The following is a 15391-nucleotide window of genomic DNA, read 5'->3' on the forward strand; positions in this document are numbered from 1 at the left end:
GAATTCTTGTAGCTCTAGAACTTCTTCCATGGATATTTGGTTTGAGATTGGGCGATCCTCACCGAGTATTCGTTCTTGTTCTGTACCTTGTTGAATTTATTCTTCTACATCAATTCTAAGTGCCTTCTCAATTTATGGATATGTGACCATTTCAATTGGAATGCATTCGTTCATTTTTTTCGAATGTGAAGACTATATGTTGCAATTTCAACCCGTTTGATTCAGCTTCAATATTTTTCTATCAATGTGCTAATGGATGTCAACCTCTTCAGGATGGCTCCTCCAACGCGCACGACTCCGAATCCTGATCCGCCACCACCACCTCCTCCTCCGGAGGCATGGCAAGTTGTGATGGCCGCTACCAATGCAAACACGTAGTTGATCATGCAACTTCTTCAAGAGCGCAACCAAGGGAACCAGGGCAACAATCAGAATCACTTTGCTACACTCAACCAGTTCCTTGCTAACCAGCCAAAGACCTTCAGCAATTGCGTTGAGGCAACTGATGCTGATGATTGGCTCGTGGACTTATGCAAGCATTTCGAGTGCAGTAACATCAGGCCTGAGGACTTTGTCAAGTTCGCTTCCTTCCAACTCAAAGACCAAGCTGCAGAATGGTTTCAGCAGTACAAAGATTCCAGAGGAGACCGTGTGATTACCTGGGATGAATTCCGTCAAGACTTCAAAGCTCATCATATTCCTCAGAGCGTGGTTGAAAGCAAGCGTGAGGAATTCCGCAACCTGAAGCAAGGCTCTATGTCTGTCTACGATTACAGCAAGATGTTTCAGAAGCTCGCCCGTTTTGCTAAGCAGGACGTCCCTGACGAGAAGAGCATGATATACCAGTTCAGGGGTGGTGTCAGAGAAGAAATCCAGCTAGCTCTTGTCCTCTTTGAGCCCAAGAGGTACGATGAGTTTTACAACATGGCACTGAAGCAAGAGGCTGCTCAACTGAAGTGCGATGCTTCCAAGAAGCGAGTCAGAGATGCTACTCCTTCTTCCTCAACTCAAGTGGCTAAGCAGCAGAAGTATTGACTTCCTCCTCCTTCGTTCCGTCAGCCTTATCAACAGAAGAGCAAAGGTGGCAGTGGATCTTCCCACCCACCCAACCCTGGCTTTCAGAACAAGACTTCGTCTCAAGCTCCAAGGTCGAGTGCTCCGTATCACCGTCCGCTTTCAGAGGTCACGTGCAACAAGTGCCAACAGAAGGGTCACTATGCCAACAAATGCTTCAATCAGAGGCGTCTCCCTCCCCCTCCTCCTGTGAGATCGGCAAGTACAGCTGTGGTCAAGCACAACCCCAAGCACGCCAAAGTCAACTTGTTGAACGCAGCTCAGGCAGAGGACTCGCCAGATGTCATCATGGGTAACCTTCCTGTTAACGATGTTCCTGCAAAAGTTCTTTTTGACACTGGTGCATCGCTTTCTTTTATTTCAACACCATTTGTTGCCAAGCATGATTTTGTGACCGAAAGGATTCCTTTCCCGTTGAAGATTGTGTCTCCGGGCAAGCAAATGACTTCTAACAATTGCGTCCCGGATGTCTATCATGTTGGGCGACTACAAGTTTCTGTCCTCTCCAGTGGTTCTTGGAAACTCGGATATTGATCTTATTCTCGGAATGGATTGGCTTTCTAAGCACAAGGCGCACCTTAATTGTGCTGCCAGGCAGATTCAATTGACTCATTCGTCTAAGGATGTAATTGTCTTTGCCGCTCGTGATGATACCATCCGTCAGTTTTCTCTCAATGAGAAGGGTGAATTGGATGCCATCTCGCAAATTCCAGTCATTTGCGAATATCAAGACGTCTTTCCAGAAGAGCTTCCAGGAATGCCTCCGCACTGGCTAGTTGAATTCGTCATCGATCTTGAGCCTGGCACGGAACCGGTTTGCAAATGTCCTTACAAGCTCGGACCTGAAGAGTTGAAGGAGCTGAAGAAGCAACTTGATATTCAAGAGCGAATGGGTCTCATCCGACCTAGTTCTTCTCCGTGGGGTTGTGGAGTTCTTTTTGTGAAGAAGAAGGATGGAACAGACCAACTTTGTGTTGACTACCGTCCATTGAACAAGAAGACTATCAAGAACAAGTACCCACTTCCCAACATCAACGAGCTGTTCGAACAACTCAAAGGTGCCCAAGTATTCTCCAAGCTTGATATCCGTATGGGCTATCACCAGATTCGAATCCGTGAGCAAGATATTCCCAAGACGGCTTTCAGAACAAGCTATGTGTCGGGGGTTGGGTGCGACATATGCCAAAGGATGGCTTATCATGGTGGGGGCGGGTAGAACGTCGCCAGTGCCTGGAAACGGGATGAGGCGAAGACATGCACGCCGGCGAATCTTACCCAGCTCCAGGGCTCTCCGGGGAGATAATACCCCTACTGCTGCTCTGCGGGGTCTCCGCATGATCACTACGGCAAAGTGTTTACACGATCGCTCCTTGAGCTGTTTCCTGAAGGTAGGAGAAGGCAAGGCTAGCTCTCTCCTTCCTATATGGTCTGGTCTAGTGCTAATGGATTCCAACCCTTCGCATGGGTGCCCTGGGAGGTTTATATAGGCCTACCCCCAGGGGTACAATGGTAATCTGGCTGGACGCGGGCCCAGTCGTTAGTGCCTCCGGCCTCCATCTTCTCCGCCGACTGCTGGGGCCCGCCGACTGGTGGGCCTCGCTGACTGGCTAGGTACGGAGCCGATAGGCCACGTCCGCCGCGGGCGGGTCTTGCCGGCTGCTGATTACTGTAGCCGTGCTTCTGATGACGCGGGCTTGGTCATGGAGTCGTGGCAACAGCCCCGCCGCCTGGCGGGCGATCACTATTGCCACTCTTCGTCACATCTGGTTAATGGCGCATGGGCCCCGGGGGAGGAGCCGGCTTGTGGTGCGATCCCGACGGGTCCGACTTGTGGTGCACTTGTCGTCTTTTGGGATCCCGCTGGCTGATGGGACCCGCCGCCCAAAGGTCGTACAGACAAGCCGTCGTGGGCGCAGGATTCGGTCCACCGGTGCTGATGTCAGGGCCAACATGGCAACAGTGCCACACCGCACGGAGATCTCCGCGAGTACGGCATACTGTGACCATGCTTGCTTTTGGAAAGGGGTGGGAGCAGTCTTCACTGTAGCCACTCCCCTGTCCTGTCCCTCTTGATGAGGACGTGGGGTTTTGCTGGAGTCGCGGGCCGACTCCCCAAGGCCGGCTTCTTGGGAAGTCGTCAGTCAGGAGTCGGTTTGTCCTGAAGTCGTCCCTGGGACTCGGCCGCAAGTGGCTAGTCGGTGGCCTTGCCGCCGACTCCTTAGAAGGCGGCTCTTTGTCCGGGGGTCTTGAGGGGCGCAGCCTGCCCCGATGTCTTGAAAGGTTCTGGGACTCGGGTTAGCCTACCCATGGCTCATTACTCCGACAGTAGTCCCCAAAGCTGATGAGGCGCCGCGGACGATCTGCCGAGGAGCCTCAGCAGTTTCTCTTTCTGGGTGCCCGAGACATGGATCTTGGTTGACTTCTGCCAGGCCGGCTAGAAGGAGTCGGACTCGCCCAACTCTGACTCGCACAATATTTCGAACGTCGTGGCGGGATCCAAGTAGCATGCTGGCTAAGCCTCCAGGCCACCACCTGTTCCGGGCCTGTCGCGTGATAACACGCGGCCGGGCCAGTCTGCCAGCCTACGCGCGTGACGGGACAGGCCCGTAGGCGGGCCCCACCACTACCGCGCCTCGGCGACCGAGCAGATCCGCTGTGGCCCAGGCAGACGGTTGGGATTCCCGTGGAGTTACTGCACGCAGTAATTTTGTCGTGGAAACGTGGGGGTCGTGGGGTCGTGGGCGCAGTAAATCCCACGATCGCCCCCTCGGCTTCGCAGCCCATGAGGCTATAAGTAGGGGGAGGAGGGGGGACGCGGCAGAGCACACACGCCCCCTCCTTCCCACTACTCCTTGCTCTTCTCCTTCTTCTTCCTCGCTCCGCCACGCGCCCAAGCTTTGCCGAACGCCGCGGCGATCAGCTCGTGATGAGTTCTTCTTCTGCCGCCGCGCCTCCCTCGGTGCATTCCGGCACCTGGGACGGCTCAGAAGTTCACGATGACCACATCGAGTTCCTCCGCAAGACTCGTCGGCTCCCCGGCAAAGATAACGTGCGGGTGCGTCTTGCGCCGAGGGGGGAGATTTCCCCAGCGCCGGAGGAGGGCGAGCGGGTCATCTTCCGCTCGCACTGCCTGCGCGGATTGGGGCTGCCAGCGAGCAGCTTCTTCCATTCTTTTCTGGAGTTTTATGGCCTCCAGCCGCACCACCTCACGCCCAACACGGTGGTGCTGCTGTCCGCCTTCGTGGCCTTGTGTGAAGGCTTCCTCGGATTCCTCCACACCCTCGACCTCTGGGGGGAGTTCTTCTTCTCCAAGCTCGGCACCAAGGCTGCAGGCGTGCCGGCTCAATGCGGCGCGTTCATCGCCGTGCGGAGATTGGGAGCCGACAACCCCTTCCCCACCATCAAGCTGATAAAGTCGGTGAAGATGTGGCAACGATCGTACTTCTACGTCAAGAGCGTCTTTGCAAGGGGCGATTGGGTCAACCTGCCGGCTTTCAAAGCCGGCCCGCCGGCTGGGAGACTGCCCAACTGGTCGTATCAGGCCAAGTCGCTGACACCTGCGGGAGCCGGCGCTGTCGCGCGACACCGAGTGCTGACGCAGTCGGAGGGCTTGACTGGTCCAGACTTGTTGGCCGCCTTCGTGGCGCGCCGAGTTCTCCCTCTCCAAAGTCGCCCCCACATGATATGCCAAATGAGCGGGCACCGTGACCCGAGTCGGATGTGCACCAAGGACATGCCTCACGAGGAGGTGGCCTATATGGTGAACTGCCTCTCGTATAGCAAGCTGCTGGAGGACTGGCGGTTCGGCAAGGAGCCGTACTCCCGCGCCAACCCCCCACCTACAGTGAGTTGCCCTTTCTTTCTTTCTTCGAGTTGTCTTCTTTCTTGCCGAGTTTGTTTTGTGCGACCTAACCAGTCGGCTTTGGTCAGAATCCCCTCCTCCATCCACCAGCCGGCACCTCGGGGCCGGCCCGCAAGTTCCTTGCCGACCGGGCGGAGAGCGACGTCGACGACCCCGATCTGGGGGCGGCGGCTTTGGAAGACGACGCCGAAGGAGGAGGCGGCCCGCGGCTCGGGGCCAGTCTAGAGGACTAGCCTAACGATGATGAGGAGGTCACCCCCCGCCCCCGGCCAGGAGCCAGCCATCCTGGCGCTAGCTCTTCTGCCGCGCCGGGTGCTCCAGGCGGTAGGAAGGAGTGCAGGGCCGTGCCGACTTTGTTCGGCAGTTGGCCGAAGAAGCCCAAGAGTTCGGCTGCGGCGACCAAGCGGGACGAGGCGGCCGCGAAGGCCATCCGCTTCCGCAAGGAAGTAAAGAAGCCGCCACTGGTCTCCGTGTGAGTATTCCGTCTTAACATTTTATTCTTTCTCTGTAGCTTTGTCTGAGTCTTTTACTGGCTTCCCTCGCTTCAGGGCTCCCCTCACTCTTGAGAGCGTTGTCGCCGCCTCCGTCATGGGGTCAGCAAAGACGTCCGCCACCACTCGGCGGACTGACCCCGCTGCTGACCTCCGGGAGGCGACTGAGCAGAATGCGCTGGAGAAGCGCAACGAGGAAGAGGCCGCCCGCCTGGAGAAGGTGGAGGCCGATAAGGCGGAGGCCTCCGCCAAGAAGAAACTAGCGGAGGCCGAAGCCGTCGCCGCGATGAAGCGGCAGGCTGAGGAGGCCGCGCACCGCCAATCGGCAGTGTTTGTCACCCCGCTGAACTCTGCGCCGCCGCCTCCGGAATTCATGAGGCTGACTGGGGAAGCCGGCCGCGAGAACCCCGTCATGGAGAAGGAAGGCGGTGACTCCTCCACGCCGGACGTGATCGTCCCGCCGTCGCCTCAGCCGCCATCTGGGAGCGCGCAAGGCGAACATCCAGCAGACCCTCCGGTGCCGCCGACTGAAGACGAGGCCGTGGCGAGGCTACTCCTTCAAGTCGGCTCGCCAACGTGCCACCGTCTTGAGAAAGCGACCTCGGCGCCACGCCCCCTGGAGACCGGCACCGCCAGCTCGACGATCCCGGATGCCGAAGCGACGAGCGCCGCGCCCATTGGGTGGGTGCGGGGAGGCGGCACAGGGCCGCTGAACCAGGCGCTTCTGGACGTCCAGACGAAGCTTCGAGCTGAGGGCGACGCCATCCAGAACTGCACCAAGGCGTACCTGGCATCGCGAGCAGCCGTCCGGGTATGTTTTCTCTTTGGTCCTTGTTTTCTTGTTCCTCTCTGTGGGGGCGCGCCAGCACACCCACTGGGTGTAGTCCTCGAGTTTCGGGTTGGCTGCTGAGCAGGCGGCCCGGAACTCCAATTGGTGAATTCCGGGTACTTACTTTTGTCTGAAATATTTGTCGCAGGACTACCACAACCTCCGCGTTACTGCCTTCAACCGTAACGTTAAAGAGCTGGGCAAGCGGACCGCCGACTTGTCGGAGAGCCGGAGTAAGTCCTTTTTCTTCTTTGCGGGAGCGCGCTGGCGCACCCGCGGGCTGTAGTCCCCGAGATTCGGGCCGACTGCTGAGCAGTCGGACCGGATCTCCCCGGTGACCTTCTTTATTGATGACTTAACGCCTTCTTTCTTCCTTCTCTTCAGAAGCCAACACTGTTCTTCAACAGCAGTTGAGCAAAGCCAACTCCGCGTTGCATGCCAAGGGAGAGGAGTGCAGCAAGCTCGCCACAGAGCGCGATCTGCTGGCCACTCAATTGGCAGAGCAGAGGGAGCTGCTTGCGAAGACGCAGAAGGAGGCGGAAGAGGCAGAAACCGCCCTCCTGGCCAAGTTCGCGAGCGAGCGCTCCTCCTGGACTGACAAAGAGGCAATGCTGGCCTCCGGCTTCCATGAGATTGAAGACATTGTTGATGGTGAGTCTCTTTTACTTTCTTTCTTCGAGCTGCCGATTATAAATCATGCAGACTCCCAGTTTTTGACTTGTTTCTTTGTTTCTTCCGTCTTGGTAGACTTCTTTCCCGGGCATTCGCAGGCTGCCATCCAAGCCATCGAGGCTGATCGTGAAGGTCGGAGGGCGTAAGGCGCAGAGATCACCGCCGACACTCCCCGAACCCTTGATGAGCATATCCTGAGCATCAAGGCTCGCCTTCGGCCGACTCACCGGATGCTACGCTGGCTTCAACGTGTCAGCGCCCAGGCGATTGCCGCCTTGTGGCCGGACATGCAGGCTCCGCGCACCCCCGGTCGGACTGCCGACTGGCTAGAGGTCGCGGCTGGTCGTCTTGAGGCCTGGAAGGGTTCCTCGGCCCGAGCTGGAGCGCGCCGGGTGATTGGTTCCAGCGCCGAGGAGGAAGGCGAGGCGGAGGACGGAGGCGAGACGGAAGAACCAGAAGACGGAGCAGACGACCAGCCTCAGCTCGACCATGCCTCCAGCAACGAGCCGCGTGCGACCGAGCTGATTGCCGCCGGGGGTGATCGAGCCGAGACTGCCCAGCCGGCCGCCCCAACGCCTGACGCTGCCGTCTCCTCCGACCCTCTGAATCCCTCTGCTGCATCTTAGGCTACCGCCTTATCTTTATTTTATCTGCTTTAGTAGTCTTTGAAGAACTTGTTAATTCGCACAATTCCACCCGCGGGGTGTATTTTGAACTTCTGCTTGAAGATTCGGCCAAGGGCCTATGTTATGTAAATATTTATCCGAATTCTATCTTTTCTTGCTCGTTGCTCTTTTGGCCTTTTCTTTGCCACTTTTCCTTAGTTGCCTGTCTTGCCAGTCGGACAGCCGCTCTACGGACTGCCGTTGGATCAAATGCTTGGCTACTTTGGGAAGGCAAGTACTTAGCCGTTTTTAGAGTTTTTGAGTAAGTTGAATAGAAGGCGGCAAGCCGACTATTCAAGAGTCGGTTTGCGAAAAAAGGCTGGAAGCCGTCTTAAGCTATGTTTTATGCTTTGAGTCCTTAGCCATTTTTCATGCGAACGCCCATTCTACCTTACTCCTGCCCACCGTACAGTCGCTCTACGAGCTACGGCTTCTGACAGGAGATGGCTTAGGCGCCACACACTACTTGTCCGGCTGCAGGAAGCATTTCATAGTGCAAGGCGGCAAGTCCCCGGGCCGACCTGTCGAGCCCGGTGACAAGCGGCATAACAAAGAGTAATATACTCGTAGGCATAATTTTTATCATATAGACAAAAGAGGGCAGTCCCCGAGCTCGTCTCGGGGGGCTCGAAGCCTTGGTACTTTAATACAAAAGGTAGCGTGGTACATACTGCATTAACTGTAAAATCTTCGGAGGAGATTTGCATTCCATGGCCGCTCCGTCTCTTTGCCGGAGTCGTCCCTCTTGCGTGCTCGAGGCTTCTAAGCGTCAAGCAGGTAGTAGGAATCATTGCCCAGCACTTTGCTGATGATGAAAGGGCCTTCCGAAGGTGTCGACAGCTTGTGTTGGCCGGCTGTTCGCTGGATCAGCCGGAGCACAAGGTCGCCTTCTTGGAAAGATCTTGGCTTGACCTTCCTATTGTGGTATCGACGCAGGCTCTGCTGGTAGATGCTGGACCGGCTGAGTGCCAACAGCCGGCCCTCTTCTAGCAGATCGACGCCGTCTTGACGTGCTTCTTCTGCTTCCTCCTTGGTGTACATGGTGACTCGCGGGGAGTCGAACTCTATGTCCGTTGGGATGACGACTTCAGCACCGTAGACGAGGAAGAAAGGCGTGAAGCCGGTTGACTTGTTTGGAGTCGTGCGTAGACTCCAGAGGACGGCTGGCAACTCATCGAGCCAGCAGCCAGCCGAACCCTCCAGAGGCTCGACCAGTCGGGGCTTGATGCCGGACAGGATGAGGCCGTTTGCTCGCTCCACCTGGCCGTTTGACTGTGGATGGGCGACGAACGCTAGGTCCAGTCGGATGCCCTGTGTTGCACAGAAACGGGCCAAGGTGCCTTTGGCAAAATTTGTGCCGTTGTCGGTGATGATGTTGTGTGGTATGCCGTACCGAATTATGATATCGGAGATGAAAGTCACGGCAGTCGGACCGTTCAGTTTCTTGATTGGCTTTGCTTCTATCCACTTGGTGAACTTGTCCACTGCGACAAGTGAGTTAAGCCACCTCGTGCCGTCTTGAATGGTCCCACCATGTCTAGACCCCAAACTGCGAAAGGCCAGGCAATGGGGATGGTCTTGAGTGCGGAAGCCGGCTGATGCGGCTTGGAGCGAACTTCTGGCACCCTTTGCATTTTTGGACCAATTCCTTGGCCTCTTCTAAGGCCGTTGGCCAAAAGAAGCTGTGTCGGAAAGCTTTGGCGATGAGTGCTCTTGAAGCCGCATGATGGCCGCACTCGCCTTGGTCTTGCTCTATGCAGCGCTGGCTCTATGCAGCGCTGGTAGACACCAGTGATGCTGCGCCTGACCAGCTCTCTATTGATTATGGTGTAGGCTGCCGCTCGATGTTGTACTTGCCGAGCTAAGGTCTCATCAGTTGGCAGCTCTTTGCTCACCAGAAATTTGAGGATGGGCTGCTATTTCTTCGGCTGCCAGAACTGCGACTTGGACGAGGGCGGCTGGGCTGGGAGGCGGCGGGTTGGAGTCAACAACCGCTTGCTGGGTTAACAAAGTCCCCGGGCCGACTGGCGCGGCTTCTTGGGCGGAGTTTTGGAGTTTTCGAGCCCGCCGCCACAGTCCCCGGGCCGGGTTCTGCAGTCCCTGGGCCGGCCTCGACTATGGTGGCTTTGGAACCATCTGCCGAAATCCCCGTACCGTCTGCCGGGGCTCTGGAGTCGGATCCAACTTCTTCGGGAGGAGCCGACATGAAGATGGAGTCTGATTCTGGTGAAGGCTTGACAGACGGCTTGAGGAGGTGTTGAAGGGCGACGCCTGATGGTATTGCTTGGCGGGTAGAGCCGATTCGTGCCAAGGCGTCTGCTTGGTCGTTGTCGTTTCTTGGCACATGGAGGAATTCGCACCCCTCGAAATACCCACTGAGTTGCTGCATGAGGAAACGGTAACTCACCATGTTCGTATCCTTGGCATCCCAGTCGCCAGACGACTGCTAGACCACTAAGTCCGAGTCGCCATAACACAGGATCCGGCGAATGCCGAGTTCTTTGGCAAGCCGGAGCCCGTGAATGAGCGCCTCGTACTCGGCGACGTTGTTGGAGGCGGCAAAATGGATTTGCAGTGCATATTTGAGCTTGTTGCCTTTTGGAGAAGTGAGGACAATGCCGGCTCCCAAGCCGGTGCACATCTTGGAGCCGTCGAAATGCATCCGCCAATGGGTGGAGTCGGGCGCTGGAGGTAGGTACTGGGTCTTGGCCCAGTCGACGAGAAAGTCGGCCAGTGCTTGCGACCTGATGGCGGTGCGGGGCTGGTAGTAGATGGTGTTGGGAGCCAGCTCTATGGCCCATTTGGCCACTCGGCCAGAGGCATCTCGGCTTCCAATGATCTCAGCAAGTGGGGCCATGCAGACCATAGTGATTGGATGCTCTTGAAAGTAAGGCTTCAATTTCTTGGCGGTAAAGTGCACGCCATAGCACATCTTCTCGTAGTGAGGGTAGTTCTGCTTGGAGGCTGACAGTACTTCGCTTAGGTAATATACCGGTCTCTGGACAGGTAGTGCCTTGCCTTCCTCCTTGCGTTCCACTACAATGACCGTGCTGACTACCCGGCTGGTGGCGGCGATGTACAGGAGCATAAGTTCCTTAGGAGTTGGAGCCGCCAGAACGGGTGGAGTAGTCAGCATCTTCTTCAGCTAGAGAAAAGCTTCGTCCGCCTTGTGGTTCCACTCGAAAAAGGTGGTCTTCTTCATGAGTTGGTATAAGGGGCGAGCTTTCTCGCCCAACGACTGATGAATTGGCTGATGGATGCCAGGCAGCCAGTTAACTTTTGCACGTCCAGCAGTCGGCGGGGTACCTCCATCCTCTCAATGTCCTTGATCTTTACAGGGTTGCATTCTATGCCGCGTTCAGAGACCAGGAAGCCAAGGAGCTGGCCGGCTGGTACTCCAAAGACGCACTTCTCGGGGTTGAGCTTGATCTGGAATCGGCGCAGATTCTCAAAGGTCTCCTTGAGGTCTTCCAGCAATGTTCCACACTTTTCCGTCTTCACCACCACATCGTCCACGTAGACGTGGGCGTTCCTGCCGAGTTGCTTGAGGAGGCACTTCTGCATGCAACGCTGAAAGGTGGCGCCGGCATTCTTCAAGCCAAACGTCATGGTGAGGTAGCAGAAGGCTCCAAACGACGTGATGAAGGTGGTCTTCAGTCTGTCAGCCGGGTTCAGCTTGATCTGGTGATATCCTGAATATGCATCCAAAAAACTCAACAGCTCGCATCCGGCGGTGCAGTCTATCACCTGATCAATTCTTGGTAGAGCAAACGGGTCCTTGGGGCAGGCCTTGTTGAGGCTCATGTAGTCAATACACATTCGCCACTGCTTGTTCTTCTTCAGTACCAGGACCGGGTTGGCTAGCCACTCTGGAAAGAATACTTCCATAATGAAGCCGGCTGCTAGGAGTCGGGCTATCTCTTCTCCGACAACTGTTCTCTTCTCTTCTGATAGGCGGCACAGGGGCTGCCTGACCGGCTTTGCATCAGATCGGACATGTAACTTGTGCTCGGCGAATTCCGTCGGTACACCTGGCATGTCTTTGGAGGACCATGCGAAGATGTCCCGATTCTCACGGAGGAAATCGACGAGCTCGCCTTCCTATTTGCTGTCGAGGTTTGTGCCTACGACTGCGTACCTCTCTGGGTGCTCCGGATCCAAGGGTATCTTCTTTGTCTCCTTGGCCGGCTTGAACGAACCCTCAGCCTCTGACTCCTTTGGGTTTGGCGACACCTCTGGCTGCTTGCCGGCCATCACCACAACCGGTTCAAGGAGTCGCTTCTCGGCTGCGATCACCAGGGACTCGGCTAGCCGACTTCTCTCAGCCGCACAGGCAGCCAACTTCCGGTAGTCGCCAGCTACAGTCAGAATTCCCTTGGAACTGGGCATCTTCATTTTGAGGTAGGCATAGTGGGGGACCGCCATGAACTTGGCCAGGGCGGGTTGGCCAAGTAGTGCATGGTATGGGCTCTCGAGGTCCACCACCTCAAACCAAACTGACTCTCGGCGGAAGTGATCTTTGTCTCCAAAGAGGACTTCCATCAGGATCTTGCCGATTGGTGAGAAGGAAAGCCCAGGAACAATGCCGTGGAACACAGTCCGGCTATTCTGAAGCTGTCTTTGCTTGATTCCTAACTTCTCCATGGTGTCCTTGTACAGGATGTTGATGTTGTTGCCTCCGTCTATCAGAACTCGCGAGCAGCTCGTCTATCCGTGGCAAAGGTGGCATCTAAGACCAAGGCATAGGAGCCTGTACTCAGCATCACCTCTGGGTGATCAGCTCTGCTCCAGCTGATAGGCTTCTCGGTCCAGTGCATGAACTCCGGTGTCTCTGATGCTACTGCATTCACCTCTTGTCACTGCAGCCGCCTGCTGCGTCGATCATCAGCCATATTGGTAAATACCACGTAGGCTCCGTGCTCTTCGGGGTATTCGTCTTGTACCGCGCCGACTAGTCTAACAGCCGGCTGCTGGGGCGGAGGCGGCTGCCCAGCAGGCGGGGAAGGTGAGAGGCCATCTCCCTTGGCGATCCTGGTGAGCCAGTGGCACTTCCGGGTGGTGTGATTCGACGGCTTCGCGCCGCTATGGAACTTGCAAGGTCCATCCAGAGTCTGCTCGTAGGAGAAGGCCGGCAACCAGTTGGGCTTGCCGCCTTTCTGTCGCTTGGGTGGAGGCTGCTCATCCGGCTGCTGGGCTTCAACTGTCGCGACCTGCCGGCTGCTGGAAGCCGGCTGCGGGGCCTTGCGCTTGTGGTCGCTCTGCTGTTGTCGTCGACTGGCGTCTCCCGCCGGAGTTCTTGGAGCCTGAGGGGCCACTTTGCCAGTCGCGCTAACTTGAATTTCCGCCTTCATGGAGGAATCGGCCGTGGCGTACTTGTCTGCTATGATCAGCAGCTCGTCGAGGGTTTCTAGCTCGTCGCAGAGGAGCTTGTGCTTGAGGAGGGTGCCTTCTCTGCACCCAGCTATGAAGTACTCGATAGCCTGCACCTCGTGCATGCCCTCGCAGGAGTTCCGAAGCTCGGCCCAATGCGTGAGGTAATCGCGAGTCGACTTGTTGGGACCTTGCATGCACAAGGAAAGCTTTCGAGGCTTGGGAGGACACTTGTACGTGCTGGTGAAGTTGCGGACGAATGCTTCGGTGAAGTCAACCCAGCTGTTGATGCTGCGGGGCTTCAGGCTGTTCATCCATGTCCGGGCCGTGCCCTGGAGCATGAGCGGAACATATTTCACGGCGACGCGCTTGTTGCCGTTTGCTATGCTGACAGCCGTGGAGTAGTCGACCAGCCAGTCTTCCGGCTTCACGGAGCCGGTGTACTTGGGTTTGTCTCTTTGGAGCGTGAACCCTTTGGGAAAGGGCTCGTCTCGAATGCGGGGCCCGAAACAAGGCGGACCCAACTCATCTTCTTCTTCCAGCGCCAGGGATCGGTGAAGTCGGTTGATCCGGTGGCGGGCGTCGTTTCCCCTGACTCCCTCACGGCGGCCAAGGCGGTCACCGAGAGTCGAATGATCAACAGGCGGCGGGGAGACTCACCTTTCCTTGCGCGGAGGGTGAGGCGGACAGTCGTCCCGTCGTTCCACTGCTCTCGGGCGGCCGTCTTGGTCGCGCTCTATGGCAATGCGAGTCCGACTGTGGCTGACAGTCGGATCCTTGTCTCTTCTTCCTCGGGCACCGCCAGTCGGCGTCCGAGACGTCGCGCCTTGATCTCGGCGAAGGTCGTCGTTTTGCAGCTGCGGCGCCTCCATGCGACAGCCGGCCTCGTTCTATGCGGCAGCCGCATCGAGGAGCCGCTGGACTCGCTCCATCATCAGTCGGCGCTCTTCACCCTCAAAATTGTCCAGCTCGTCCGCCGCCGCCTGGGCGGCTCGAATGTTCTCCGCAAGGGTAGCGTACACAGGGTGACTTGCCCCGAACAGGTTGGCGATGGCTACGCCGCGCTGCTGGACCGCGCCGAGGCGGCTGGGCCCAGCTGGGGCTGGCGAGCCGCCAACAGCGCGATCCATCTCCCGCTGGTAGGCTTCTGACAAGCGTCTCATGCTAGCCAGCTTCTTCGCGCCTTCGACGAGCTGAAGGCGGCGCGCCTCCAACGTCTCCACGTCAGCGTCTTCCGGAATGGGCGCAGTCAGGTCTTGTAGCGCCGCGCCAAGTGGGTCATGCGCTCCTCCGCCGGGAGGCTCGTCATGACTAATGACGAGCACCTCGGTGACGGTGCTTCCGTCGCTCTCCGCGTGAGGGAGAGGTTCGTCGTAGACCACCACATTAGTGGGGAACGCATCGAGCGACGCAGTGTCAGAGTCGACCAGCATCGGGTCGGTGGAACCTACAGACTCCAAGTCCACGGCAGGCTCGCCGGCGACGTGGAGTTAATCGAGGAGGCCCGCGAGGAGGCTCTTGGAGCTGCCCGTGCCTGCGTCGGATGCAGGTTCGTCGGAGATGTGGACCTCACCGACAAGTTCGGCGAGGCGGCAAGCTGCGCAGGCGATCTCAACATCGTGCAGCGTGTCGGCGCAAACTCTGTCTGGCGTGCCTGGCTGGCTGCGCTTGCCAGGGAGGAAAAGGGTTCCCATCCAGAACAGGTCTCCGGATGACGGTGCACCAGGCCCCACGGTGGGCGCCAAATGTCGGGGGTTGGGTGCGACATATGCCAAAGGATGGCTTATCATGGTGGGGGCGAGTAGAACGTCGCCGGTGCCTGTAAACAGGATGAGGCGAAGACATGCACGCCGGTGAATCTTACCCAGCTTCAGGGCTCTCCGGGGAGATAATACCCCTACTACTACTCTGCGGGGTCTCCGCATGATCACTACGACAAAGTGTTTACACGATTGCTCCTTGAGCTGTTTCCTGAAGGTAGGAGAAGGCAAGGCTAGCTCTCTCCTTCCTATATGGTCTGGTCTACTGCTAATGGATTCCAACCCTTCGCATGGGTGCCCTGGGGGTTTATATAGGCCTACCCCCAGGGGTACAATGGTAATCCGGCTGGACGCGGGCCCAGCCGTCAGTGCCTCCGGCATCCGTCTTCTCCGCCGACTGCTGGGGCCCGCCGACAGGTGGGCCTCGCCGACTGGCTAGGTACGGAGCCGACAGGCCGCGTCCGCCGCGGGCGGGTCTTGCCGGCTACTGATTACTGTAGCCGTGCTTCTGATGACGCGGGCTTGGTCATGGAGTCGGGGCAACAGCCCCGCCGCCTAGTGGGCGATCACTATTGCCACTCTCCGTCACATCTGGTTAATGGCGCGTGGGCCCCGGGGGAGGAGCCGGCCGACTCTTGGGGTCCGACTCCCGACGGGTCCGACTTGCG

The 15391-nt window shown here is 57.5% G+C and overlaps 1 pseudogene; it reads left to right on the forward strand.

The window, feature by feature from the left end:
- Positions 1 to 5713: 5713 nt before the first annotated feature.
- The window catches only part of LOC125507487, a 31194-nt pseudogene continuing 21516 nt past the window's right edge, over positions 5714 to 15391 (forward strand).

Source organism: Triticum urartu, chromosome 5, assembly GCF_003073215.2.
Source record: "Triticum urartu cultivar G1812 chromosome 5, Tu2.1, whole genome shotgun sequence".
Lineage (NCBI taxonomy): Eukaryota > Viridiplantae > Streptophyta > Magnoliopsida > Poales > Poaceae > Triticum > Triticum urartu.